Below are 27,556 nucleotides of genomic sequence, written 5' to 3'. Positions count from 1 at the left end.
TTAGTCTGTGCTAACAGAAATTCGAAGCATTGCCCCCAGTGGCCGAAGCGTGAAGTGTTTTTGAATGTAAGGGCACATGTGAGCTCCAGTTTGTGGATGAAGTGCCTGCCGAGGAGGCACCAAAATCAGGTTGTAAAGCTAGTTGTTTGTAGCTTTAAAAGTTGTAATACAGTAAAGAGGAATACATATTTTACTAAATCTACCCCCCAAACCCCACCCCAACCCTAAACCTAACCCTCAGTGGAGTAAAAATGTATCCTTAGAGAGATAATGGAACCCCTGAATTGTGCTCATCACTGATTATTTGAAAGCGATTACTTCCAGGTTTCAACGCGGGACGAGAACCTGAGAGTGCATCTCAATCAGCTCTCTAGTTTAGTATTCAGGGAACTGATCAGTGAGTCTGACATTTCTAGGGCTGTCTCAATCGCAAAATCATTGCAGTGCACTGAAACGTTCGCTTCCTAAAAATTCCCAGAATGCACATAAAAACCAGGGAGCATCATTGCTCTCTATATTCCCTTAGCGAAAACGTCATTATGTCTTCTGAAGTCTAAGTCAAAGATGACGGGCGCAAGTGTAAATATAAGATGTCAAAACCTTATTTTCTCTTTAAAAGAGAATCTTTCATCCATAATTTTCATGAAAGGGAAACAATCTTTTCAATATACAAGTTGATAGAAAGAGATGAAAAATACACTTGCTTGTATGTTTATTTCTGCATTTAGGTCATTTGTCTTTCAATATAACAATGTACGTTTTAAAATCTACAATGAAAACAAATGAGTTTCATTTATACAGCGATGTTGCTGATGAATACCAGCTGCTTTTAAAAGTGTAACCTTGCAATGTTGTTGCAGGTAATTGAGTCATAAGTGTCCCAATGCTCAGTGGATCAACATTTTTGCCAGTGCCCAAATTCGTGTTCAAGATATACTGATTCTCGACATAGGGAGCTAGGACAAGATGAGACACACCCCAGGTCTCCCACGCAGCAGACACAAGCGCTTCCAGTGGCAGCACGCAAAAATGTCTGATGGGAGATGCCGCTTCTCAGTAACTTTGCATAATATCCGAGTACTGGAACATTCAGAAGCAACATTCCGACTTCCCGTGTGATCATGTAAAAATCATGGTTGTAAAACACTTACAGAGCGACAATAAATTTGACTGAAAAAAAACGTACAATAAATAAAATAAAATAAATAAATAAATAAATAAAAAGAAGCATTTTCTAAAATAACAAAAATAAACTAATTAATAAAAGTCCAAGTCAAATTGTTTAATAAAAACACTGAACACCTCATCGTTTTGATAAATACATTGTTCCAGTTTTAGTTGGCAAGGGCTGAACTAAAAAGAAGTTTAAGTATATTGATTGTGTAAACAGTATGAGCACTGGGTTGTGAAAAGCAGGATTGATATGAGACCAATGACAAGCTAAGACATGCAAGCCTAGTGACGGAATTCAAGTGGGATGATTCCTCTGCATTTTATCATGCACAAACAAATCTTCACGCACACGCAATGGCATAAACTAGCTGTGAAATCACAGTTACACACTTTCTATCATCATTGTACTTTTCATAAAAATTATTTTTACCTCATATTGCCACATCATAAATCAGTCCTGTCAAAGGAATTAGAAATATCAAAGGCAAAATGCAACATGTATCATGTCTACTCTCCATGATCTGAAACACTGAAACAACCTGTACAGAAAATCTCTATTCGATATAGAGCTCTATGTAATGTTCCTTTCAATCCAGTTTTTAAAGTTGGCTACCCATGTGAAAATGGTGTAGAAATTTGTATTACAGGCCTGGGGATCATAGCCGAATCTCACCAGCCCCAGCAGTTCCCAAGCATGTTGAGAATCATGGTTTTCCACTCCGGTGGGATAAAAAGGCCGCAGCCCTACAGTCAGTTGGGTATCAGTGGAGGGTGCAAGGACGATCCCTTCAGTTTGGGAAGGACAGATCATGGACGGGCTGAGTGGATGTTTCCGTCCACATAGCATCTTATCAGTCATACAGATTGGGACCCCTTGTATGCTGTATTGCATTTCACACTTTACCACAGCAGCTAATTCTACCACCCCAGTTCAAGTTTCCGCTGAGTCTGTGAGAGCTGCTGACCTGTGTTAGCCTATTTTGGGCCAGTCAGTGAGGAGAGCCTGCTTTGCAGTGATCTCCCCACCCTGTACATGTGGCAGACAAACAGGGGACACATATTCACTGATTCAAGCTTTGTCCACCAACTTCAGTAGGGCAAAGTCAGAGTCCAAGAGGTGTGGATCATGGTATGGATGGATCAAGATCTGAAAGATCTGTGTGGAAACAGGTGAGATACAGACACAGTAGGTAAAAGACCAGAACTGAAAAGGTTTGGTGAGTTAAAGCTGCTGTAAGTGATTTTTTCATGGAAAGGTATGCAAAAAATGTTCCTACTCCCTGAAAGATATCACCGAAATAAGAGTTATGAGATATCTCACCGGTCTCTGTGACAACTCTAGACTTTGTAAACAGTAAACAAAAATGTGTCCGCGGACTACAGACAATGAAGCTTTCTGCCTGTAAATCATTTTGCGGGTTCTCAAAGTGTTGTCGTTGCAGCGAATGATTAAGGCTTAATGCCATATTCTGATTCATTATTTGTCAGTTGAGGGCTCTATTTCGCTACTGTTGTGTTTGACAACCGTGGGAACAGGCTTTGTGACATTTTCAACCTTATCGGTACGTTGTTTTGGAAAGAGGGGGCATGGCTAAATCAACGGCTCAGTCTTGTGGAAGTTAGAACGGCTAAAATCACTTACAGCACCTTTAATAAGTAAATAATCCTACAGGCAAAACCAAGTCATGGCAAAGCCTAATCATAGCTTATAGATAAGAATGTGCTTAGTTTTTATGCGTATATTTAGTATCCAATATCCTCAGTATGGCCTTGGGCTTTCCTAGAACTCATGGTGTTGGATTTGTAGAAAAGGCTGCACTCTCTTAATGTCAGTTGTTCTTAATTGTTGCAAAATTAAAGATGACATGCAAATAATTTAACAAAGGGACTTTTTGCACTAGGTGTAAATAGCACCTGCCACACAGCATGGCTATTTGCACTCCAATAGACTGTTGGAAATTACGACAAACTGTAACATTAGTGTTGCTGCAGTGGTGTGGGGTGTTATGGTAGTGTGAAGGTGTTTTTGCGACCTGGGTTCGAATCTGCATTTTTTCCCATCCTGTTTCCTATCTCCACTCTTACTATTTCCTTTACTACTACTAATAAAAATAATAAATAAAAAATGAATATAAAGGTTGATTTCCTAGCAGTGATTTTCTCATGGTGAAGGTCAGGGATCCTCGTCCAGGTGAGAGGGGTGATGGCTCTGTCCCGCAGCTCTGCATTGGTTGTGTGTAGATTGTATCGCTCTTTTTGTGAAAGTCTCAGGAGATTAACCAGTATGAAAATTAACCATGGTTTTACTATAGTAATATTGTATTAATCATTCATTTTTTGGCAGAAAACATAGTTTAATGCAACTAACAATTGAATTACTACAGTAATATGGTGTTAATATAGTAACCATGTTTAATTTTCTGGTTACTATGATTTTGAAACAAAATACCAGAGCCATACTATGGTTCATTTTTGTGAGAAAAGGTTTGGGGTATGCTTAGAGGTAAGGGTTAGTATAGGGTGTCTGTGGGACCAGGGCCATCCCAAGCAAAGGGCGGGGCCCATGGCGAGGTCTAACGCCTCGCCGTCCAGGGGAGGTGGGTAGCGATCGCCACAGTGCCCCCCGAAGTGCAGGGCCCGGTGCGACCGCACCGGTTCCACCGCCCAAAGGACAGCCCTGTGTGGGACTCCCCTATACTGTGTAGGGTGTCTGTGGGGTGCACCTATACTGTTTTTTTGTATTTAATTAGGTGTGCAAATAGTATCTGCCACTATTTGCACCAGGGTGTAAATAGCATCTATCTGTATTTGCAGTAAGTGCAAGAAGCATCTGCCTTCATTAAAATGCAAAGATAATTACTTGCAAACCTCAAATGAATAGGCAAATGAACAAAAAAACATGTGTCCATGCTTGAATTGCATTAGTCGTTGAATGTACTTGTCTTGCACTGTAGGTGCTTCTACAGGAATTACAAGCCTGAGTGCTTTTTCAGCCAGGATGAGAGTGTAATCTGAAAGCTCTTACCTGTACATGCATCTCTTGTTCTCTCTGAGGTCACTGAGGTAATATTTTCTCATCACTACATTCAGATCATCTCCACTGAGAGATTTAGACCCTCCAGGCTCCGCCACACAATGTGCAGCCACCACGACCCAGAGCTGGTTCACCAGAGCCCCACTGCAGACGAGCTGCCATCTCTGGTCCTCCTTTATCCATTCCTCATCCTCCTTCTCCCTCTTCTCATATCTCATCTGTGGCAAACGTGTCCCTCTGTCTTTTCATCCTTCCCATAAGAGGACTAATATGGTGGAGATGGGTATATATGGCAGCATGCCATGGCCAGTTTCAGTGATTTCCAGAGTGAGATTTCTGATTGATTTTTGAGTTATATCAGATTTTTTGTAGAGTGAGTGCCAGCTTTGGTAAAATGTATTAAATCTATTTTAATAATCTATTTTTAACCCTTAAATGCATGGGAATTTCCCCAAACACTCTTACATACAGTATTCGGGTCTTTAGAGACCTGGCACGAATATCTATCACAAATGGATCTACAAGATGCCCAGGTAGTGTCAAACTTTCCAAATATATTAAAGACGATTAGAAAATAATAGAATAAAATATATGTTTATATATTTTGATGTTTTATTTTTCATATATCAAACAGATAATGCAACAAATCAGGACAAATCTAGAACAGGATTCATTATTTTCACACTGAAATTTCATGAGACACAACTGGCTGTCAAAAACATATTGAGCTACACATAACACATAAGATACACATAAGCTACACATACGTTACACATAAGTATTTTCTCAGGTACTTATTTAGTCTAAATAGATGCACACTTAACATAATTTCAGTAATCCACCCAAATGACAATAGTCATATCATACTGTCCATGTGTTGTACTTGCTATAGTTTACTTCCATGTTGTTTCTTCATCAAATAGCAATGTCAAATGTAAACCAAGCCAATCACTGAAACAACAACGTCACCCTGAGTAAGAAGTAACATGTTTAATATGTACAGTATGTGTACACGCATATGGAATAATGATAATTTACCATAGTTGATAAATATTTATTTGTATGAATATAGTACTCAATTGTCTTGTAATAAACAAAGAATTAGAAGTGAGATAAAAAAAAAAAAAAAACACTTTCATACCTTGGGTCTCTAATTACCCTATAATTTTTGTACTTAAACCATTATATATATATACAGTACATATATATACATACATATATATATATATATATATACACATACACACACACACACACACTACCATTCAAATGTTTGGGGTCACTTGCCTGAAATGTTTCTCATGATCTTAAAAATTAGCTGAAGGCGTATGCTTAAATGTTTGAAATTAGTTTTGTAGACAAAAATATAATTGTGCCAACATATTAATTTATTTTATTTAAAAAAAATATGTTTTTGAAATGGATGACTTGGACCGAATAATTAAGAAAAGCATCAACTAAGTGCCCATCATATAGATGTTAAAAAAAACAATACTGTTAAAAAAGCATCCCAGGGTGATACCTCAAGAAGTTGTTTGAGAAAATGTCAAGAGTACATGTCTGCAAATTCTAGGCAAAGTGTGACTACACTGAAGATGCTAAAATATAACATAGTTTTGATTTATTTTAGGATTGTTTTAGTCACAACATAATTCCCATAGTTCCATTTCTATTATTCCATAGTTGTGATGACTTTACTATTATTCTAAAATGTTAAAAAAATAAATAATAAAAATAAAGAATGAGTGAGTGACCTTAAACTTTTGAACGGTAGTGTGTGTGATAATATATATATATATATATATATATATATATATATATATATATATATATATATATATACACACACACATACACACACACATAAGTCAGAAGTTTATATACACTTAGGTTGAAGTCATTAAAACATATTATATATATATATATATATATATATATATATATATATATATATATATATATAATATGTTTTAATGACTTCAACCTATATATATATATATATATATATATATATATATATATATATATATATATATATATATATATATACACACACACACACACACACACACACACACACACACTGGCAGCCAAAAGTTTGGAATAATATACAGATTTTTCTCTTATGGAAAGAAATTGGTACTTTTATTCACTAAAGTGGCATTCAACTGACCACAATGTATAGTCAGGACATTAATAACATGAAAAATTACAATTTGAAAAAAATGTTCAGAACTTCTTAAACTACTTCAAAGAGTTCTCATCAAAAAATCCTCCACAATGACAGCTTTGCAGATCCTTGACATTCTAGCTATCAGTTTGTCCAGATTCTCAGGTGACATTTCACCCCACACTTCCTGCAGCACTTGCCATAGATGTTGCTGTCTTGTCGGGCACTTCTCACGCACCTTACAGTCTAGCTGATCCCACAAAAGCTCAATGGGGTTAAGATCCATAACACTCTTTTCCAATTATCTGTTGTCCAATGTCTGTGTTTCTTTGCCCACTCTAATCTTTTCTTTTTGTTTTTCTGTTTCAAAAGTGGCTTTTTCTTTGCAATTCTTCCCATAAGGCCTGCACCCCTGAGTCTTCTCTTTACTGTTGTACATGAAACTGGTGTTGAGCGGGTAGAATTCAATGAAGCTGTCAGCGGAGGACATGTGAGGCATCTATTTCTCAAACTACAGACTCTGATTCAGAGCATGTGAGCGAAGCGGAGCGGTGTGACACTCCGCTCAATAACCTGCTCCATGTGTGTGTGCTTCACTCAACTGCTCACGGCCCAAGCAGACTGAAATCCCGCTCTGACATCAAATTTCTCTGTAGTATACTTGGTTCCGAGCACATACACAGGAAGGTGGCTACAGTGGCCCGAGCAATTGCCCCTTTGCCCACATGGGCTGAGGTGCCCCTCTGGGTGAAATATAGACTATAGGCCGACATTTATTAAATTATCAAACGATTAGTAATGTACACATTTGAAATTATGTGATTGTATTGTTGTGTTTTTGTATATAAAATCTCGCTGTTTATTTTGGACTGGTTTACAACGGCTGTTAGATAGTCGGGTCTTTTTTTTTTTTTTTCACAGTTCTAAATTACCTGTATTTACTTTAAACAAGTCATCACATATGCCTCTACATGTGATGTCGCCAAGGAAACTCACCAACACACATATTGCACTTTTCAGTTTAAACTGGATCTGAGTGACACAACTGACCCAGAAAAACACAATCTTTTCAACTTTAAAGTTTGTTCGAGTCGTTTATGGCAATAATGAAAACATGGACTGGTACCAGGAAAATATTACAGGTAAAAGTGAAATTCATAATTGTTTTTCAGTTGTCTCCACAGAATGCTTATACTGTAGATTTGATATATTAATATGTTTCCGATTTAATGCTATCAGACTTTAAGTCTGTAAAATAAAATGAGCAATTTCTCATCCTAATTTTGTATATTAAGTTATCCAGAAAAGAGCAGTGAATGTTTTTTTCTCTTTTTCAGTATTGTTGCTTTATTAATATTCCCTACAATTTTATATGTACGAATCATATGCAATCTAAAGGACTGTGGTTAATTATATAATAACTATTATATTAGTAGATACCATGTGACTCCTTTGTTGTTCCTTGCTATTTTTAAAGCATTATAAAGTGAATCTGGACTTTATATGCATCAAACGATCATGTGTTGTGCATGAGCGCTTTATATGTACAGCAGGGTTTAACCATGGATTTAACAAATAAAAAATATTTGTCCTACATAAAGTGAGATTTTGTCCAATATATATCTATATATATATATATATATATATATATATATATATATATATATATATTAGATGAAATCATGTTTAATGACAATAAAATTCAAATTAAAAACAAATACAAATTATTTAATTCACAAATTACACTGCCTTCATTTAAGAAAAGGTTTTTTTTCTAATGTACAATCATAAATAGATTTTTTCTCTGCACATGAATGCAACAAGCGATGTCGGAAGATGTTATCCGCAACCACTAATCTAGAGTCAGTTTTTTTACATTTCACTTATCGTTAAGGTGTGGATTTGGCTTTGGGAAACTGACCAGCAGTTGTGTGCCACTTTTTCCCGAAGCAGAAATCGAATGCAACAGGCGGTCTATTAAATGAGATAATTCTTGCAATGAAATTCTCTATGCGAGAGCAGAAATCTTTACTAAATGCATCTAGCTGGCAGCTGCACTGACATGACTGCAAAACTACAAGATACCTTACTATCTACTCTATTAATTTATTATCGAATAGTAGTGTAGCTTACTAGCTCACATTTTGCTGCACTACCATGTTCGCGTGGCACATCCTCGTGCTTTCTGGCAATGTGACATGTACGATTCCAAAGGAATATTTACTAATTCTCATGGTCTCTCCACACCCTTTCGATTTCCTCATTCTTAGCTTCGATTTATACTTTACATTTATTTAGGCTATATGGTTTGCAAATTCACTAAAACAATGTTTGAACTCCTGCAGGCCTATTGCTTATTTCGCAGATTCCCAAACTAGCATATCACGAAGCACATTCTGGGTTGAGCGAGCGGCGCTGAGCGGCCTGAGCGAGCGGAGTGGGATCTTCACCGCTCAGGTGGAATTATCACCGCTCCGCTCACATGCTCTGCTCTGATGTACTTATCCTCTTGTTTAGTTGTACATCTGGCCTTCCACATCTCTTTCTGTCCTTGTTAGAGCCAGTTATCCTTTGTCTTTGAAGACTGTAGTGTACACCTTTGTATGAAATCTTCAGTTTTTTGTCAGTTTCAAGCATTGTATAGCCGTCATTCCTCAAAACAATGATTGACTGACGCGTTTCTAGAGAAAGCGGTTTCTTTCTGACCTTAAGACATGCCAGTCTATTGCATACTGTGACATCTCAAAACAAACACAAAGACAGTGATAAGCTTCATTTGATGAACCAAATAGCTTTCAGCAGTGTTTGATATAATGGCAAGTGATTATATCAGTACCAGTATATCGGTCTAGTACCAAATTAGCAATTTAGCATGATTACTCAAGGATAAGGTGTTGGAGTGATGGCTGCTGGAAATGGGGCCTGTCTAGATTTGATCAAAAATTACTTTTTTCAAATAGTGATGATGCTGTTTTTTACATCAGTAATGTCCTGACTATACTTTGTGATCAGCTGAATGCCACGTTGGTGAATTAAAGTACCAATTTCCTTCTGAAAAATCTGTACATTATTCCAAACTTTTGGCTGCCAGTGTATATCGTGCAAATTTGGTTTGTGTGTGTGAGTGTGTGAGTGTGTGTGTGTGTGTGTGTGTGTGTGTGTGTGTTACACTATTTATAAGAGATTGAATGAATGAATGAATGAATGAATGATAAGGAGGTTTGGGCACAACTCCAAAAATTGGATGAGGTACAGGGGGTAGAATGAGGTCCCGGGACACTTAAGACCAGGGGTAGGCGTTTAAGGGTTCTGGTTTGTCCATCTGCAGCTGTTGCGTTTATCGTTAGTATTTCAAAAATGTTAGTGAATAGGAAAATGTGTTCTTCATGCTGTGCTGTAAATATGTTAGTGCTGCCCTCACCTGGTGAACAAGAAAAATACGACCACTCCATTTGCCAGTCTTCAGCTTCCTACAGATTATTAGAGATTTTGGCTTCTTTAAATTTCCACCCGGATCGTTGGATCAAGAAAAACTCAGGACTTAACATAAACCATGATATTTTATGGATCACCATAGTCATACAGGACTTTTTTTTTTAATGATAATTCAGAAAGAACCTACATAATTTCTTCACTGTAAACTATAGATATCCCTTTATAATAAATGTTATTAACATCAACAAACATTACATTAAATAATGCTTAAAAGATTTTTAGAATTGCAGTGCAATTCTTCCCTTATCCACCATTGAAATCAGCAGTTCAAAAGAACTGTGTCTGAGTAATCCAAACTGCCAGATTACGTCTTCCTGCCAGTACAATGGAAGTGAACGAGAAAGATTCATTCAAAAACACAGATTCAAGTTCAAAACCAGAGAGCGGAGGCCTACTTGATCAGAATCAGAATGAGCTTTATTGCCAGGTATGCTTACACATACAAGGAATTTGTATTGGCGACAGGAGCTTCCAGTACACAAACAATCAAAACAGCAACAAGACATAGACAATAATAAATAATAATGAATAAAAAAGCTATAATAAAAATTGAGTAGAAAATAAAGTATATACAGAATACACAATAAGACAATATATATACATATATATATACATATACATACATACATACATACATGCATACATACACACACACACACACAGACACACACATACATACATTCAGACATACACATACGTATCTCGGATGAGGCCGATGACAATGGTGTTGTCTGCAAACTTCAGGAGCTTGACAGAGGGGTCCTTGGCGATGCAGTCGTTGGTGTAGAGGGAGAAGAGTAGTGGGGAGAGCACACATCCGTGGGGGGCACCAGTGCTGATTGTACAGGTGCTAGAAGTGAGTTTCCCCTGTCTCACTAGCTGCTGCCTGTCCGTCAGAAAGCTGGTAATCCACTGAGAGATAGACATGGGAACAGAGAGTTGGTGTAATTTATTCTGGAGTATAGCTGGGATGATGGTGTTGAAAGCCGAACTGAAGTCTACAAAAAGGATCCTTGCATATGTCCCTGGTCTGTCCAGATGTTGCAGGATATGATGCAATCCCATGTTGACTGCATCATCCACAGACCTGTTTGCTCAATAAGCAAATTGAAGTGGATCTAGAAAGGGTCTAGTGATGTTCTTCAGGTGGGCCAACACCAGTCTCTCAAATAATTTCATGACCACAGACGTCAGGGCGACAGGTCTGTAGTCATTAAGTCCTGTGATTTTTTGGTTTCTTTGGGACAGGAATAATGATTGAGCATTTGAAGCAGCATGGGACTTCACACTGCTCCAGTGATCTATTGAAGATCTGTGTGAAGATGGGGGCCAGCTGGTTAGCACAGGATCAAAGACATGCAGGTGAAACAGCATCTGGGCCTGAAGTTTCCTCGTCTTTTGTTTCTGAAAGACATGGCACACCTCCTCTTCACAGATCTTAAGTGCAGGTTGAGTAGCAGGAGGGGGTTGGAGGGGGGTTGCAGGAGGTGTTGGTGTTTGTGTGAAGTGAAGGTCAGAGTGGGTGTGGGGTGTGAGTTTGGGCCTTTCAAATCTGCAGTAGAACACATTCAGGTTGTCAGCCAGTTGTTGGTCCACCACAGGGTTGGGGGTAGGAGTCTTGTAATTCGTAAGTTGTTTCATGCCACTCCACACTGATGCAGGGTCGTTAGCTGAAAACTTGTTTTTCAGCTTCTCAGAGTATCTTCTTTTATCCACTCTGATTTCCTTATTAAACGTTAAGTCCTAGTTTTCAGTTTCTCAGAGTATCTTCTTTTAGCCACTCTGATTTCCTTATTAAACGTTAAATAAGTCCTAGTAGGAATGCACATATCCTCACAGAAACTGATATATGATGTCAAAGTATCTGATGCTTCTTCTGGAAGAGCAGAAATGAAGGAAACTAACTAGCCATTTGTTCCTGAAACCTAAGTTATTCAATATTATTTACTTCATTGTTGAATTGTTGTATAAAAGCAACATCACACTGGCAGTTGTGCTGTTGGTCAACAGCTGAATATCAGCATGGCTTTGATGCAGTCTTGTGCCAACAGTTTGGAATTTCAAAACAACAGCACTCTTGATTGTGTGCTGTTCTTTAACACCACTGTATGTATAACTTATACAGCCGACTATTACTAGATTCTGTACCCGAGACTTCCTGGAATGTAGCAAAAAATCCAACATAGATATTGTAGCCGTCTGACACAAAACAACTATGCAGAGAGTTCCCAGAGCTTCTTATTGGTGAAGGGCTTTCATCTACACAGAATCCGCTAATTACAAGTGACTTCGGACTGTCCCCATCTCGCACCTCTTCATAGTTATATCGACAACTATGGGCAGATTCCAGGCTAAGCATTGAGAACCTAAACACGTGTGAACATTTAGAAACAGTATTGAGAACACAGAAAAGGTGTACCATATCACACATAATTACAACAGAATTTATTTTGTGGATTTAAAAGCTAATTAAACCGGTTATATGAATTGTTATTTATCTGCTTGGTAACAACAGTTACAGTACCTGAGTTCCACCGTTGCTCTTCAGCTAACTTGTAGTGTCCATTCACATTTGGTATTGATTGGAAAATTCTCTAATGTCTCGTGGCCTTGCGTTCTCTGTTTATCCCCTCCACATGCTAAAGTTGGCACATAGAAAGGGTGTTTAAAATTATTTATCCATAAAAGCAATCAAATTAAACTCTTTATGTTTTAAAAGGGATTTGGAAAGGACTGAAAGACTCACTGAGATGGTCTCCACCAGACCACCCTTGACGACACACTGTGCAGTACATGCCTCTGATGTAGAAATCATCCTTGGCCTGCCAGGTACCATTGTTGCAACTCTTGCAGTTGTCAAAAATGCTGCAACCTTAGTGGATAAAAAACTCTTTATTCTTTAGAAATGTTTTAATTTATGAAGACTGCATATAGAAAGCATAAAAATCTAAATATGTCAGATAATATTCTCTCCATTATAGATTAATACAGTATATATTACAGTAAATTATAATTTTATTATATTAAATCAAATAGTGTGTTCAGTGTACTGCTCAAGTATTTAAAAAATACACTTGCAGGAAATCTAAAGTTGTAAACTTAGTTTAAATAGAGTTGTGTTCCTCTAGAATAGCGTGTAGACTGTTCCTTCTTACCGTGGTGTAGGATGCAGCAGTCACACTCATCCAGAACATTTCAACAGCAGGGTACAGCGTAGCCCACTTTTGTTCCCTGAGATGGACACTTACATGCAATCTGCTCATACTCACAGCAGGTACGATATATGGCGTTCCACTGTGGGCCTGGACACTTATCCTCCTGTGCCCTGATAGCTAAATGAAATGCAGTACATCTCAGCAACATTATGTTTTTCATGCCTTTCTAGAATTCATGAACTGACTGATGTTAAGTGAATGGTGGTTTCTTCAAATGAAGTGTTCATTGTGATTTGTTCAGCATATCGGGGAGAATAAGTCACTTTAGAAGCACAAAATAAGTACACTTTGCCTTTTTCAGTCAGGAAAAAGTCACAATTTTTTACAACCATTGGGTTTAAAAATGGAATCTGGAATGTGAAGGCAGTGAAAATATAATATATAATACACAAATATAAACATGCAAATATAAAAGTAATATAAACTTTAGAGGAGTTGCATGTTTCCTAATAAATTATTATAATTATAACAATTTATAATGTTTATTATTATTAATTATTTTATTTATCTTTGGGTTGTGTACCAGGTAGACTAATGAGAGATGGCACCAAAAAAGCTACCCTTCTGGAGCAGAAAAAAGGAAAACAAAAAGTGCCAAGCATGTGAAATAAGAGTGCAAAAAGGTATGTACTTTTATTTTATTTTATATAATACATTTAAAATGCTTATTTAATCTTGTCTTTATCTTAAGTTTATACTTCAGGTGTCCAGCTTCAATATATAACTACAGTTTTCTGATAGAAATGCCACAATGAAAGTCATTTCTTAATTTGCATCAGGAGTACACATCAAAACATGCTAAATCAAAACACCACATGTGTGTTTTATTATGTAATTAAGAAGCACATACCTGTTGAATCATGCAAGCTATGTTGACATGACATGTCAATGCTTCAATAAACAATATCCATTAGAACTTTTAGTTCAAAGCTTGCACATTTAGAGAAATATTGGTGGATTCTTCAGATTTCTTGAAAAAATAAACATAAATCAGTATATATATATATATATATATATATATATATATATATATATATATATATATCAGCCACAACATTAAAACCACCTGCCTAATATTGTGTAGGTCCCCCTCATGCCGCCAAAACAGCGCCAACCCGCATCTCAGAATAGCATTCTGAGGTGCTATTCCTCTCACCACAATTGTACAGAGCGGTTATCTGAGTTACCGTAGACTTTGTCAGTTCAAACCAGTCTGGCCGTTCTCTGTTGACCTCTCTCATCAACAAGTCATTTCCATCCACTGAACTGTCACTTACTGGATGTTTTTTGTTTTTGGCACTATTCGGAGTAAATTCTAGGACTGTTGTGTGTGAAAATCCCAGGAGATCAGCAGTTACAGAAATACTCAAACCAGCCCATCTGGCACCAACAATCATACCACGCTCCAAATCACTGAGATCAAATTTTTTCTCCATTCTGATGGTTGACGTGAACATTAACTGAAGCTCCTGACCTGTATCTGCATGATTTTATGCACTGCACTGCTGCCACACGATTGGCTGATTAGGTAATCGCATGAATGTTTGTTGGTGCCAGACGGGCTGGTTTGAGTATTTCTGCTCACTACTCACTTGCATTGTGTGGACCTACAGAGCTGAAATATTCTTCTATGAAAGAAAATCACACATCTCAAATGACATGAGGGTGAGTAAATGATGAGAGAACCTTAATTTTTGGGTGAAAAATTCCTTTAATTTCAATTATTTCACTGTTCATTGGTCTTACTGCTATTTTAATATGATATCAGTCTTTCCAGTCATCGTTCATTTACTCTTGCTCATGGTTTTTTATGTTTGATCTGTTTTATAATTTGGTTCTTATAGTTTACACACTCAAAATATATTTTAGGCTATTTTTTAAGATTTACGCATTTCAGATTTATAACAAATTTCCATCAAATTGAATTGAGTAATCGTTTCGGGGGTATGAACACACTGAGGGGGGACCCCAACATGGAGTTTTGCTTGGGTACAAAAGGCTATAGGACTGGCACTGTGCAAGGGAATATTGTGGTAGAAAATGTATTTTTACACGCTACATTTCTATAACAGTGTGTTTGTGTTAGAGAAACAGTCATCACACCTGAAAGCAAATGTTCCAGTCTCAGACAGTTCTTGCAAAGCTCTTAGCATTTTGCCAAGGTACCCCCATGCTGAAAAGCTGAAGATAAAGTATAGGGAGCATACAAGAGTAGTATCCACACTTAGGGGACATACAAATCCATGCGCTCACAGCCAGCTGGCCTGCAGGAGAGAGCATTCTTCTGCCAAGACTTCTGTTGTGTCAAATGAGCTATTGCAACTCGCTCTGTCTTCTATTTTTTTCTGTCTCTCACTCACACTCTTCTCTCTCTCAGACAGTTTCTTTCACTTCTTTCTCCTTATTCTCTCTGTATTGTCTCCCTCAATTTACAGTCTGCTGCACTGCTCAGTGCTCTCCAGAACTGTTGGTATGATGTAAGAACTTCGATACAGAGCAAGGTGAAATCTTTAACCCATTCTCCCACCAGTGTCAGATTTTTTCAATAGTTAGACAGTTACTTAGTTACTTCAGAATTGTCCTGTCTGTACAGATCTGAAACAAGTTGTTGTAACAGCTTGAAACAGAATGATAGAATTTGGAAATAATTTCAACTTTAAATGCAGCTGTTCTCTGAAACAGAAGTATCTGGATGTGACTTCTATAATCTTTGAAGTTCTCATTTAAAGCTCTATTGGAAAAAAAGGCTGATATAACTGTAGTAGAATGTAGAGAGAGAGAGAGAGAGAGAGAGAGAGAGAGATTATACAAATGACTCACTCTGAAAATTCTGCCATTTTTTCATTTACATTCTATCTTTCTGGGGATCTTTCTATAACCCCTCCCCCATCTGTTTCTCCATTTGACTCATTCATTCTAGTATTCTTTACACTTTGACTTTCAGCCTGACAACTTTTAATTTTAATTTTTAATTTTTCTTTTTTTTCCTACGTTTTCAAAGACGTATGTATTTTCAAGTTGTCAGTTGGTAGAATGGTTGAGCAGGACAGACTAAAGAGGAAAACATGTCCCTGTTTGTTTTGTGAATTACCATGGATACAGAGTTTCCATGCTCTAAACCCAAGTCCCATGTATACACATTCTGAAGTCAGGAAGAAAAACTTTGCTATTTTGACAGTGATGATTAAGAAATGTGTTAAAGGAATAGTTCACCCAAACATGAAAATCATTTATTCACCCTCACGCCATCCCAGATGTGTATGACTTACTTTCTACTGCTGAGCACAAACGGGATATTTCAGCTCAGTAGGTCCATACAATGCAAGTGAATGTTGGCTAGCATTTTGAAGGTCCATGATGGTGAAAAAATGATGGAGTTTTCATTTTTGGGTGAACTATCCCTTCAAAACACACATGGCACAAATTTATTACGCATAAATGCTATTTCATGATCCTGCTGGTAAACAATAGCTGACCTAACTTATCAATATTTATATTTAGAACAGGATTCCATAATACATTTTACGACCAGATCTCAATGCAAAAATATATACCTGCAAAAACCTAATCCTATTGTAATATGAAATAATTTTATATATAGTTTCAGAGCAAGAAACAATGAAACCCTGCCCTACAGCAGGCAAGCAGCATACGAATACGTACAGTACTTTTTCTTGTACTGCACTTTTTTGTTCATTGTTGCCATGGTTTTATTTCTTGTGCCGCAGTAAGGGTTTGACATATCACACAGATTATATTTGAATATAAGGATCTTTGACTCACCAAAAGCCAATCTTCTGCAAGTCAAAACAAGTTATATCAGAAAGACTCGCAGACTTAAAGGTGGCATGATATTTATTTAATGAATAATATGGTTTTGATTACAATACAGTGAATTTACAGTTGCTCCTGAACTTTGATTTAGAACTCTATTTGTACCCTGGGTGAACAGAGAGTTTAATTCCGTTATTTAATTTGCAATCTGTAATACAAATAAAATTCCACAGAAAGGACAGAACCTATAAAAGGCTATATTTTCAAATTATAATTTCCTTCCAATTCCAAATGTCACTTGGGGCCCTATTTTAAGAGCGCAAGCGTTAAGCGCAATACAATGCCTTAAGTCATAAGCACAAAGTCAGTGGGCATGGCCATAAAGTTTTGCTATTTTCATACAAACATGCGGTAAGTCTGGGTGCAAGTGGGTTTAAAAAAAATAAAAAAATAAAAATTGCCCGTGCAACGCGCATAAAGGCTGGACCATGTGAAATTTAATTCTGAAGTTTTCTCTGGTTATTCCATCGTCTGCGTCCTATTATATAGTCCATTCCCTCAAGCACCAGCGATTTAAACAAAGACAGCACATTCATAGGAATTTGGTAGTGTAAATGGACTGTATGCAGTGAATTAAAAGAATAGAAATATGGATTTACGTTCTTTTCTGCATTAACGGCATGAAAAATAAGCCATGAGCTTTAGCACAATCTCATTTTTTTTTTTTTTTATCAAAACAGCTACAACAGTGAGACTTAATTAAATGTTCTACTATATTAAGAGTTTACTTCATTACAGCCTGCTGGTGGAATCTCCAAACTGCAAATACAGGAACTGAATTTGGACTTTGTGCTGAGTTAAGAGGAAGTACTGAATTGTCTTGGCGCAACGACCAAATTCTTAGGAAAATAGCAAATTGCGTTTTGCAGCACTTCATTTACATACAAAACACCCATAGTTTGTGCACCCACACCCACAGTAGCACAAACACTCCCACCCTCTTGCACTTTGCGCTGGCAAGAAAATTGCACTTAGAATTAGCCCTCTCACGAAAATTGGATAAGATGTTGCGCACGTCATACCGCGTAACACTGCACTTTGCGCACTCACGAAAATAGAGCCCTTGGTGTTTCTATTAGTCAAATATCTTAGGGATTATATTAGCTAATTAAAGGGAAAATGATTGCAATTATATTTTGGATTATCACAAAACGTTTACTTGTGTTCAGGAGCAGAATTTATCCATATATGTATACTAAGCCCAGACAAGTTCATTTAACTTAAACATTTTATGGAAGCTCGTTGCCCTAAAAAATGAAATTTTTCTGAGATAAAGAATTTTTGTTGACTCAACTTAACTTAATTGTGTTGTCTTTCTGCTTTGAATCAAGTTACATTGATATAGAAATATATTTTTTTCTATTTCTATATCAATGTGTAGTTGAGGCAACAGATCAAACAACTGACAAAACTATTTAGTTTAAGTAATGTAGACTTTACCTGTTTAGTTCAAATAACTAAATTCAATTAATTCATTAACTTGCTTTTAGTACTGTTGCACTTAATCTGTATACTTTATGCGAAGTACACAGTACAATCTTTCAATTAATTCATTAACTTGCTTTTAGTACTGTTGCACTTAATCTGCATACTTTATGCGAAGTACACAGAACAATCTTTTCCACTTAATGTAGAGTATCTTGCAAAGCAAACACTGCATGTACTATCTAGTGAGGGAGGCTCATAGACCTCAACACTTGACACACAAACCTCAGTAATGATGACAATCAACAAACAACATTAAGTAAAAAAGATAAACTCTGAACATCACCACACAACCATTAACTAACAGTTATGATAAACACAAACAACAACAGCAAAGATAAAGTCTGCAAACAGCAAAAAGTAAGCCAATCAAACTAATTATACAGATCTATTCATACTGCAGTGCATGCTGGGAGCTGGCAAATCAACAACATTGTTCAACATTAAATAGTTTGTTCAGACAGCTTTGTTAAGCTAGTTGGGGCCAAATTTAGGGTGATATTGTTCGTCTCACATGTGTTTAGATTCAAAGTAATATACATTTCATTCTACTGAAGATCTTGCGATAAATGATGTTTGCATCAGATGTAGGTGATTCAACATACACTCACCGACCACTTTATTAGGTACACCTGTACACCTGCTTATTCATGCAAATATCTAATCAGCCAACCGTGTGGTACCAGTGCAATGCATAAAATCATACAGATACGAGTCAGGAGCTTCAGTTAATGTTTACATCAACAGTCAGAATGGGGAAAAAATATGACCTTAGTGATTTCGACCATGAAATGATTGTTGGTGCCCGACAGACTGGTTTGAGTATTTCTGTAACTGTGGATCTCCTGGGATTTTCACGCACAACAGTCTCTAGAATTTACTCAGAATGGTGCCAAAAAAAAAATAAATTAAAAAAAAAAAACTCAGTGAGCGGCAGTTCTGTGGACAGAAATGTCTTGTTGATGAGAGAGGTCAACAGAGAATGGCCAGACTGGTTCGAGCTGACAGAAAGGCTATGGTAACTCAGATAACACTCTGTACAACTGTAGTGAGCAAAAAATCTCAGAATGCACAACACGTCCAACCTTGAGGGCTACAACAGCAGAAGACCACTTCTGTCAGCCAAGAACAGAAAGCTGAGGCTGCAGTAGGCACAGTTTCACCAAAACGGGACAGTTAAAGACTGCAAAAACGTAGCCTGGTCTGATGAATCTTGATTTCTGCTGAGGTACACAGATGGTAGGCCCACTGCAGCCTCAGCTTTCTGTTCTGGGCTGACAGAAGTGGAACCCGACATGGTCTTCTGCTTTTGTAGCCCATTCGCCTCAAGGTTCATGTCATTGCCATTGACAACGGACTAAAACAAGCTCAGATAAATTGATTGAACTAAAAACATTACAGTAGAATGAGATAATCATACAAATCATCTACCTAACTCAAATGATGGAATATGTTAGGATTTGTGTTTATTGCACTCAATTTATTTGGGTTAAAACAACATCAAGGATAACAGTGCATGCACAGTTTATCCAGTTCCCAGTCAGTCTAAATGAAAATGGATTATACTTGTGCAACCACAGAACTTATGACAGCAGGGGACTATAATAATTTATTGAAAACCTAAACTTGCCTCTGGTTGTTTTTGACTACCAAACTAGTAACATCAACGAACCCTTGCTGATGAACAGCACTAATTTCCATCTTTTTGCTTAAGGCCAGTCTGAAGGGGACAGGGCCTCTCTAAAATATTGATGGGCATTCTGGACAATATTTTCTAAAACATGCATTTCCAATGAGTAGGAACATCAAGGGAATCGACACTTAGGTACTTTGCCACATTGGCGCACACACTCTGTGTAGTCACTTTTAGCTTTGCTCCTTTATAATACCACCTGTGTCACTGTTGCATTTACAAAGTTAACGATTAGTATGGACTATCAAACTCATTTTGACAGAATGGAGTATGGACTGCATGTCCTATTTTTGTGCAACTATCTAAATAATGTGAAGTTATCCAGTAGGTACAAAAGGATAACTTATTTTAATATAGTTTTTTGGCACCATCACCAAACATCACCTTTTTCCTCTTTTTTTGCATTATCAAATCATCAGTAAAATACATTTCTAGGACTGCTGACCTGTTTTTGTCACAGTGTAGTCCTTGGAGGGCTCCAAAATGAGTCTTTTAGAAAACTCTGCTGAAGTAAGACAGCCAAAATGGTTTTTCTGATGAAAATAGTTGACCAAATTGGTTTTGCTAGTGAAGCAGCAGGGTCTTGCTGGTTAAGTTGACCGGCCTGCTCCTGATTAAACAGTCTGGAGTGGAAAAAAGTATGTTATTGAAGTTTTTATTTTTATTGTCGTTTTGGTGAAAATACTTCAATCAGGTCTCTACTTTCACAAAACAACCTGCTGAATGGCCAACAGTCTGCACTGGTCTCCTCAGAGGCTGCACTAATCTCTGTTGCTGTAAATCTGTAGCTGGCAAGAGCTGCCTGTAGATCATCTGTCCTCATTCTGCTGGACTTGTCTGCTGCCTTCAACACATCGAATCACCAGATCATTCCTTTCTATCCCCTCTGAAATGGGCATCATGGGAACTGCACTTCACTGGTGTGAGTCTTCTGTACCTTACTGACAGATCCTTCAAGCTGTCTAGTCACATCAGTTAACCGCCAGGGTATCTCAGGGATCAGTGCTTGCATCCCTCCTCATCTTGTACTTTATACAACCTCATAAGTTGTCATAAGTGACTCCATCATTTGTGTTACATAAAATAACAAAATAAGACCTGCCTTATAAGGCATAAACCTCCATGTCGAAATTAGCGCCACCTTGAGGTAATGATGTTGAAATATGAATATAAATATTTCACATAGCACTTAAATAGACAAGTCATATATCAAATGAATGCTCTTATTCATATGTGACCATTCATTGTATTTTGTTGCCAAAACACCATAGTTTGAAAGATCCTTAGAACAAATACATGAAATATCATTACTGTAAGGCAACAAAAACAAATGCAATAAAGGAAAATCTCTTTTTTCATTACTTGCTGCCATCTAGTAGAATGATTTAACACTTTTTGCAGGGAGATAGAGCAAACAGAGCATGAGTTACATGCTTGCAAAGGACAACAAAAAATAAAATAAATCAATAAAACAAATGATGTTCATCATAAGATTGTAAACATAAAATATTATTTATATTATTTGTCCACTTTATACTATGTGTCTAAGGTGAGCTTTTAAATTTGGGTGTGAAAAATTACAGGCGTCAGCAAAAATGTTCCAGAGTTTAAGGGGTTCACTGCTCGTCAATGCAGAATTGTTATCATGAGGTAACACCGAGTCTATAGTTTTTAGCTGAAATAAAGGGTGTTTGTATATATTTATTAAATAAATATATATTATGTTCTAAAATTAGATGCATGTCCTTTTTCAATGCAGAAATGTAAAAAAACAAAAAAACAAAAGTAGTCTCTGAATCTGGTTCTCGTATACATCAATATGTAATCAAGGGAAGCAACTTTTCATTTTTTCAAGTTATTCCAAATACACAAAATTACAGAATTACAACTAGCAGTTCTGAGATTTTTATCTGGTATTGTAAGGTAACACCATACCAGTATCCCCTGCTGGGGACCTGCACACCACTATCTAGTGTCCAAAAAACAACATATCCATGTCTTCTCCACAGGTGCAGAGCTCCAAAATCAGTGTGTGCATTCAAGTGAAGAGTGACAGAATGGTGTTGGGGGGAGGATTTAAGCACAACACCTGCAGCTTTTTCATGCTCCATGCCAGACATTTTGGGAACATGAGCTGACCAGCTGTACGTCTGGCAGTGCATTAAAGTAAGCAGTAACAAGTCAAAACAGAATGAAAGTAGGCTAGATCAGTTAGCGCATGACAAAACAACTGGTAATATTGTGATAGCTACTACCACACCAAACCAATTTTTGGTAATGTTGAGATACTACCACACCCCAAAAAAAAAAAAAAAATTTGTGACATCAGTACATTTTATATCTCTGTTGAATTAAATATGTTGCTTGTCAGCTACCAGGTTAAAACATGCCATGTAGCTAACTGATGTCAGTTAGAGCAGTGTTTCTCAACTGCTGGGTCACAACCCAAAAATGGGTCACAGGTCTGTTCGGATAGGGTTGCAGACAGCAGGGAAAGAACAGTACAAGGTCTCTTTTTATAATGAAAAACAAAAAATTTTTTCACCAAGGACAATTTAATGACATTCATCACTTTATTTGGGCTAAATAAGCTTCTCATTTGAAATGTGCATCTGCTCTTATTTTACCTACTGTATCTCTGGAGCGCATGCACATAAACCTGGCTTCCCTCAATATCGCGGCGCAGGCCACAAAACGGATGTGACCGATTTGAATTCTAGTGAAAATTTTCTAGTTTAAAGCGCTTTGGAGGAAGTCAGACCTCTCAAACAGTAGACAGCCCCGAAATACTAAACAGCACTGAGGTGAAAAAGAGACAACCCTGTCCCATGTGCCAAAATAAAGGTATTTACAAATTACACATAATTATCCTTACTAAAATAGATAATGATTTTACAGTAGTAACAGTAACTGTGGTATTTTTCTTTCTTTTTTTTTACAGTTTTATATTAAATTATCTATAAGGTTGAATCTATAAGACCTAATTTTTATTTAAACTGTGGCAGTTGTTTTTAAAGTTTTTAAATGGGTTTAGGCTACTATATACAGTATATATATACACATATACACACACACACCTTTCAGCCACAACATTAAAACCACCTGCCTAATATTATGCTGCCCCCCCTCGTGCCGCCAAATCAGCGCCAACCCGCATCTCAGAATAGCATTCTGAGATGAACCAGTCAGGCTGATCTGGCCATTCTCTGTTGACCTCTCTCATCAAAAAGTTGTTTCCATCTGCAGAACTGCTGCTCACTGGATGTTTTTTGTTTTTGGCACCATTCGGAGTAAATTCTAGAGACTGTTGTGTGTGAAAATCCCAGGAGATCAGCAGTTACAGAAATTACTCAAACCAGCCCATCAGGCACCAACAGTCATCCATGCAATTATCTAATCAGCCAATCATGTGGCAGCAGCGCAGTGCATAAAATCATGCAGATACGGGTCAGGAGCTTCAGTTAATGTTCACATCAACCATCAGAATGGGGAAAAAATTTGATCTTAGTGATTTTGACCATGGCATGATTGTTGGTGCCAGATGGGCTGATTTGAGTATTTTTGTAATAATATCATCTCACAACGCTATTCTGAGATGCGGGTTGGTGCTGTTTTGGCGTCACGATGGGGACCTACACAATATTAGGCAGGTGGTTTAAATGTTGTGGCTGACCTATGTGTGTGTGTGTGTGTGTGTGTATATATATATATATATTAGAAAGACTAGTTACATTAACCTAACCACAGTAATGAGAAGCTATCCATGGTCTTACCTGTGCCTAGTTCATATGTCTTTGCACTGTAAATATAAGAGCAAGTACATAAAGGGCTTTAAAGTCTGGACATTCAAAGACATGGACAAATTATTTATAATATAAGCTTTCCTCCAGTGTATCTGTTTGAATGATGTTTGATATTAGAAAATAAACTGGATACTAGATGTAATAGGATCATATAAATAAATTGGCTTGTTAACTTTTAAAAGGAGGGAAAAGATACTTCATGTATCTTTTGTTGACATCAACAGCAAAAATAATGTCACTTAGCAGATGCCCTTATACTTGAAAACAATGAGCAAAACTATGCACGATAATAGAAAGAGACCCACAGTTGCGTTTGGTCGCCACTTGATGTCCAATGTGAAATCTGGGTCCTGAAGCAGAACCACTGAGTTAGAGACCACACTCTGAGGCGTTTATAACTCAAAGGTACATATAGCTATTGTTGAGAAATAAGTTTATAACATTTATCAAATCCGAATAGTTTTCTTTGCATTTACCAGAACAGTCTAAGCCTCCTCATTTTAGTGTAACATCCAAATTTAATCTGAAATGTCATTTGTCAAGTCTCATGATTTGGTCACATGATTAGCGTGTTGCGTTGTAGCTTCATTGACAGTGTTTAGGAGAGGCAGAGTGAGAAGAAATGTGTGTTACGTGTATCTTTATTCGTTATGGTGATGTTTAAACGACAGAGCAGAAGAAGAGTTCAATGGAAAGCGATTGCAGCGAGCAAAGTGGACTAAAATGCGTTTTTAAATCATGAAGACGGCTAAGGTAAAACTGTGCGCGTCACTGTGTTTGTGTCTTGGAATAGTTACCTGGACAGTAAATGTGAAGTTGGATTTTTGGTCCGTAGTTATCCAACTGGGCACCGAACAGCCTCTTAAAGCCCCCGGAATTGTATGCAATGTTGCAAATGAGCAAATAAACAGTGCCAACCGACCAGGGAGTGCAGGAGCGCGCGATGAAAAAAGTTTTGATGTCCCCTCGTCAAACACACAACTGGATAACGTTATTGAGCACCGAGTGTTTTGGAGTGCATGGCTGGACGGTCTCTCGACTACGGTTTTCGACGAGGAGTATGAGAGGAAGTGGAGGGAGCAGGTTCGGGACGCACGGGTAGTTTTACTGGAAGCGGGTTGCGGCAGACCCACTAACCGTCTGGCCATTTTCGCCGACGGCAGCAGAGCATGTGTGCGATACGGCATCGACGCGGATCAAGTGCTGGGCGAAACACTCTCCTATTATCTAGCAAAATTACTCGGAATCTCCAATCTTCCGCCCCTGGCTCTCTCCAAACTGAACCTGTGCAGTGAGCAATGGGCAAGTGTTAGCGAACATATCGAGGCGTTAGAATGGACTCCAGGTGCAATTGTGTCTCTCACGAAGTTCCTCCCAAATGTTACTGAAGCGTTCATTCCAATACCTTTTCGAAAACTGCAAGGAAGAGGTCTGCCACCCTCCCCTGGGAGTCAATCAAACATGACAATACCATATCTAGTAGAACTGATCCAATGGACGGATCTAATTTTGTTTGATTACCTAACAGCCAACTTTGACCGGATTGTAAGTCACATTTTCAGCCTCCAGTGGGACGCGCGCGTGATGGAGAGGGCCACCAATAACCTTCTCAAAACAATCAGCGGAGATTTGGTTTTCATTGATAACGAAGCAGGGCTTATTCACGGATACAGAGTGCTTGACCTGTGGGAACGGTACCACAGAATGCTGCTGAGTTCGTCGTGTGTGTTTAGGAGAGGTACAGCCCGGCGCATAGCTGAGATGAAGCGCTCCGGGAATGCAGCAAAGCTGCTGTTTGAACTGTACCGCGCAAGGGAGCCGTTTGCACGCGAGCTGGGGTCTCTGTCTGAAGTGCAAGCGCTTACATTGCAGAACAGGATTGCTGTAGTTCACAAACATATTAAGCAGTGCACAGAAATCAAGTAGGCTATTTTTCCAATTGGAGATGCTACAACGTCACCTATGAACATATTGTTGTCAGTACTGTTACGTCGTTATCATACTGTACGTGTCATTCCACTATGAATTGAGTAGATGTAGTGATTAAGGTCGCAGCATAAATGTATTCGTTAGTTTATGGACTGAAACATTCCCTTCCCATATGCTAGTCAGAATAATATGAATAAAAACAATAGTCAAAATAATAATTATAAAAATAACAAGATGAATCTTTGACTCCAGCAAGGTCTCCTAAGAAACCTTCATTGGCCCGGTTGCTAGGGAGGGTAGAGTCACATGGGGTAACCAAACAAAGATGAATCTTAACTTTAAATCAGAATAAAAATACATGTTTTCTCTCCACTTCACTGTAGCCTATTTTATATTTTAGCTGTTCTGTGGTGTACAACAAAACATACGGTTTTGTCTGAGTAACTCAAGACCAGTTCAGTGTCAGCTGTGAGATTCTCATAGTGCTGCTTATTGAGAATGCAGACAAAGCAAGGGCGTAGATTTGGCTTGAACATGAAACATTGATTGATTTACATGTTTTCATTGATCATGGTATAAATTGGGGGGGGGGGGGTCAAAACTTGTTTGTTTTGATTATTGGAAGGGTTAAAAATCAAAAAGCTGATTATTTAAAAATTCTGGTAAAGCAAGAAAACAGTGTTTACATGAGATTTGAAATAATCGCGTTTATTCTCTGCTTTTGACGTCAAACCGTGAAGAGACATACGCTCAACATGTGCGCACATTGGATAAGCTGGTGAGAACACCGGTAAAGATGTTTACATGCCACGCGAAATCGGCGTAATGGGCAAAAATCTACACGTGTCGACCGGTTTATTCTTACACCGTTTATGATCTCACGTGATAAATAAAATGCTGTTTATTGCACTTACATGACCACATGCATTGTCGGCTTATTAAGCATAATCGTTGTAAGAACATTCATTTAAACGCGCTCAGTGGGGTGCAAAACTTTCAAGACCTAAAGGCAACATAAAAGTAATCTATATGCAGTTTAAACTCTTTGGCTGAACTTGATTCAATCAAGTCCCATGCAAAATATGCTGGGAACTAGAAGCCCTCTGGCCAGTTTCAGTTAACCAAACAAAAAATATTCATATTTTCCCAACACACATGGATTAAGTAAAGCTGACAAGAGTTAAAATCAAATCAGTTAATTTAAGTTACCTTGATTACATTAATTTTTTTGAGTAATATGAACATGGGAGGGTTGCGTAAAACTGATATACAGCTTTTTTTATGTACAATGATAGCGGGATTGAGTACCTGGCAACCACATGCAGTCACCATCTTGAATCCTCCACGGTGTTCCAGTCAGGCCAGATGTCAAGATTAATAATAAATAAGGACATATATTTTGTTCTGTTTCTCACCCAAAGCGATTGCATAGCTTCAAAAGACATTGATTAAACCACTCGAGTTGTATGGATTACTTTTATGCTGCCTTTATGTCTTTTTTGGAGCTTGAATGTTTTGAACCCCATTCACTTGCATTGTATGGACAAAAACCCTTTATGCATCCTTTAAAATATCTTTGTTTGTGTTCTGCAGAAAAGAAAAAAAAAAGTCAAAAGAGTTTGAGACGGCATAAGTGTGAGTAAATGATGTGAGAATTTAATGTCTTAATGTGAACAGATTTATAGAAAATCGTGTATTAATGTCTTTATGCCCCAAATGGTAGAA

The 27,556-nt window shown here is 37.6% G+C and overlaps 2 pseudogenes; one reads left to right on the top strand and one right to left on the bottom strand.

Annotated features, from left to right (window-relative positions):
• Positions 1 to 1,744: 1,744 nt before the first annotated feature.
• LOC127449837 (inactive serine protease PAMR1-like) lies at positions 1,745 to 15,402 on the bottom strand (annotated as a pseudogene).
• Positions 15,403 to 24,625: 9,223 nt separating this feature from the next.
• Positions 24,626 to 26,232, top strand: LOC127452218 (four-jointed box protein 1-like; annotated as a pseudogene).
• The last annotated feature ends 1,324 nt before the right edge of the window (positions 26,233 to 27,556 follow it).

Source organism: Myxocyprinus asiaticus, chromosome 2, assembly GCF_019703515.2.
Source record: "Myxocyprinus asiaticus isolate MX2 ecotype Aquarium Trade chromosome 2, UBuf_Myxa_2, whole genome shotgun sequence".
Lineage (NCBI taxonomy): Eukaryota > Metazoa > Chordata > Actinopteri > Cypriniformes > Catostomidae > Myxocyprinus > Myxocyprinus asiaticus.
This window is presented reverse-complemented; position numbering and strand designations above follow the sequence as displayed.